General features: G+C 39.6%; 1 pseudogene; it reads left to right on the forward strand.

Annotated features, from left to right (window-relative positions):
- The first annotated feature begins 2,882 nt into the window (after positions 1-2,882).
- On the forward strand, positions 2,883-3,850 carry LOC118858321 (annotated as a pseudogene).
- Positions 3,851-4,054: the final 204 nt, after the last annotated feature.

Consider the following 4,054-nt stretch of genomic DNA (forward strand, 5'->3'; position numbering starts at 1 on the left):
CATAGCTGCTAAAGTCATTTCTCTAAGGTAAAGTCCCCAAGTCACTCCTTTACTCAATAAACTTTAATTATTCCCTACTACTGCTAGCATAAAATATAATTCTTTTGGGCCTTTAAAACCCTTCACAACTTGGCCCCAATGTACCTTTTTTACTCTGTTATACTTTACTTCTCCCTCTCCACCACCCCTTTCTCATACCCTGAGGCCTAAGCCAGACATGACTTCTTGCTGTTTCTTAGACAACAGTATGTTTTCTGCCTCTATACCTTACATTGGTTGTCCTCTATTCCTGGATTTCACTCCTTTATTACTTCTAATTTGTAGAACTTCTTGTTTCCTTCAGAAAATAGGAAGTATTTCCTGAGCTCACTTCTGTGCCCCTTCCCCCCACAATTAACTTGTATTTGGTTTGCATACATTTCATATATATTCATATATAGTAGAATATACATTCACAGGACAATTTCATTTTTGTCTCTTTGTCTCTAGTATCTATCAACAGTTCCTGGTACACAGTAGGCACTGAATAAATGCTTGTTGATTGGTTGATTGAGATCCTTTCTAGATATCTTGGGAAGTATTATTCGTCCCTACGTGAATCATAAAAAGTAGGGAGGACTCAGAAAGTATGATAAATTTTGACAGAATTTCTGTCATGTCCTGGATATAGACTCCTGAAAAGTAGCATATCCTGGAAAATAACATGTCATATCAAGGCTATATATGGCCAGTCATATATCCCGCCATAAAGAATCACCCACCCTTACTTGTTTCTTCTTCTTTAGTTCAGCAAATAGTTGCTTAAAGTCTGCTTTTGACTGCAAAGCCTCCTTACCATTCATCCTATGGATAAGAGGATGCTGCCTCTTCCTCAGAAGGTCCAAAGCTACTCTCTATAGGAAGAACCTTTTACTTGCTGGATGCACAGATCATAATCTCCGTGGCCCATCTCAGCTCAAAATCTCCATGATTTGGAAATAAAATTTTTGTGAATGCCAGGAACAACGGAAATGAATAGAAGCTAAGAAAATATGACACCACAAGATACTGAAGTAGTTGATTTGGTCTGTTGTAAGAATTTAGAATAATGGGGAATAAATAAATATATAATATAATAAAAATATAATAAGTAAAAATATAATTTAGAGATATTAAAAGTTATCATGATGGTAGAGATGAGAACTATTATTTCTCCATGGCTGTAGATTAGGGGATCTTAACCTTTGTGTGTGTGTCCTGATAATCCCTTTGGTAATCTGATGAAACCTATGAACCCTTGTTCAGAATATTTTTAAATGCATAAAATTAAATATAAAAGATTACTAAGAAAACCAATTACATTGAACTACAGTTATCAATTAATAATACAAAATGAAATTGTGGACCTTGGGTTAACAAACTCTGATATAAAAGGAAGAATACAACATAAAAGAAAGTTTAAAAGATTTTAATAGTGAAAATAGGCTCTTCTCTATGCAAGTGATATCACCTTTACAATTCATCCATCACAAACCTTTCGTAGACTAAATTTCTGTTTAAGGAGTCAGAACTACGATAGAAGCTAAGAAAACATGACCCTGATAGTGAAGTATCAGGATCAAATACTGAAGTAACTGGTTTGTTTCATCCTAAGAATTTAGAGTCAGGAACAAAACAATAAACATTTATTAAGTGTACATGCCAGGCACTGTGCTAAGTACTAGAGATACAAATAAGAAAAAAAGGCAGTACCTGCCCTCAAGGACCTTCCAATATAATGGGGGAAGACAACAATGAATCAATAAAGTACCTACTATAAAAGTTCCTACAATAAAGTGCCAGGCACTTTGCTTAAGTACAAAGGAAGCTGGAGGGGAGGATGGAAGAGATTTGAAGTCCAAGTGAAGCAGAGCTATTGATAGAAAGTGGAGATGTCAAATTACAGTAGATTATAGATAGTAGATTGTGTATCAGTCTACTTTTGTGACTCCATGTGACTTCATGAAGTCCATGAAAAAAGGAGGGGCCATTTTTAGGCCTTCTATATGTTCTCCCAAATGAGTAAAGGGAATAGCAGAGTCAAACAGGAATAAACACAATTTCCAAATAGTTGACCTAAGTTCATTTCCCAGACAGCAAACCAATACAATGGGAAAGAGTAAGAGAATGATGAAGAAACTCTCAGAAACAAGAAGAGTAATGAGACTGACCCAGTAGAATGTAGAGGAGTAATTAGGAAACCCAAGTGGGCTTCAAGATCACATTACTCTGGGAGAAAGGGAATTGTAGAGAAGATAGAAGAATCACTCATCTAGAAAACAGTCAAGGACTGTTGGAAAGGGAAAAGGGAAAAGGGAAAAGGGAAAAGAGCCTGATCATCAGTGGCAAAATCTTTGTCCTCAGCATAATTTATATTATTAGGCATACGGGATGTTACGAGCACCAATTAATCATTTGTAAGGACTGATGATTGTGAGGTTATGGTTTTTTAGTGCTATAGCTACCTGTAACATAGCCAGAAGCAAATAGATACATTTTCTCAAAGCTAGAAGCATGTTACTGTGTATTTTCCATTAGTGATATCTTTATAGAACAAAAACGTACCCTTATTCAAGTCAGAAAAGTGCATGGCATCTACTGATAAATATGATGTAGGGTCCATAGGAGACCAACAGCACCAGAATGTCAAGCACAACACTATTAGGGACTCCTTCCAGTATGGTTATTCCTAATCTCTACTTCCACACATCAAAGATGATTTGGGGAACCAAATTTTTTCCTGAGTTTTTGTTAAAAACAAAATTTAAATATGCACACATTGTCTCAGGATGTCTCCTTCGAGAGCAGACAAATGTTTGGGTTTGTTGTTTGTTTTTTGTCTTAAATGGTCAGTACTTGCCTTTCCGCGCTGCCCCGAAGAGGGTTCCATACGGCGTTGTTCTCGGTTTCCGTCGTAACTTTAAAGGGAAACTTTCACAATGTCCGGAGCCCTGGATGTCTTGCAGATGAAGGAGGAGGATGTCCTCAAATTTCTTGGGCAGGAACCCATTTGGGTGGCACCAATGTGGACTTCCAGATGGAACAGTATATCTATAAAAGGAAGAGTGACGGTATCTACATCATTAACTTGAAGAGAACTTGGGAAAAGCTTTTGCTGGCAGCTCGTGCTATTGTTGCCATTGAAAACCCAGCCGATGTTAGCGTCATCTCATCCAGAAACACTGGCCAGCGAGCTGTTCTGAAATTTGCTGCTGCCACTGGCGCTACACCTATTGCTGGACGTTTCACACCGGGCACCTTCACTAACCAGATTCAGGCAGCTTTCAGGGAGCCTCGCCTCTTGGTGGTCACTGATCCTCGGGCAGATCACCAGCCTCTGACTGAAGCATCGTATGTTAACCTCCCAACCACTGCACTGTGCAACACAGACTCTCCACTTCGCTATGTGGATATTGCCATTCCATGTAACAACAAGGGGGCTCACTCAGTGGGTCTGATGTGGTGGATGCTGGCCCGTGAAGTCCTGCGTATGCGTGGTACCATCTCTCGTGAACACCCGTGGGAGGTTATGCCTGATCTTTACTTCTACAGGGATCCAGAGGAGATTGAAAAGGAAGAGCAGGCCGCAGCTGAGAAGGCAGTGACAAAGGAAGAGTTTCAGGGTGAATGGACCGCACCTGCCCCAGAATTCACTGCTACTAAGCCGGAGGTGGCGGATTGGTCTGAGGGAGTACAGGTGCCATCTGTGCCCATTCAGCAGTTCCCCACCGAAGATTGGAGTGCTCAGCCGGCTACTGAGGACTGGTCTGCGGCTCCTACTGCTCAAGCCACTGAATGGGTAGGAACTACCACAGAATGGTCTTAAGTTTTGCCCCAGATGCTCTAATAGTGTTGGAAAAATGCTGATGGAAAATAAACATTGGTTTCTTTAAAAAAAAATGCTCAGTACTTATGACAATACCTGGAAATATTGTAGGCATCTAATAAATGCTTGTGGCTAAGATAAATTTATATTAATAAATTTTGTTAACAATGTCTGGGTAGCTAAGTGGCACAGTGGATAGAGTGCCTGCTT

This window comes from Trichosurus vulpecula, chromosome 1 (genome assembly GCF_011100635.1).
Source record: "Trichosurus vulpecula isolate mTriVul1 chromosome 1, mTriVul1.pri, whole genome shotgun sequence".
Taxonomy (NCBI): Eukaryota; Metazoa; Chordata; class Mammalia; order Diprotodontia; family Phalangeridae; genus Trichosurus; species Trichosurus vulpecula.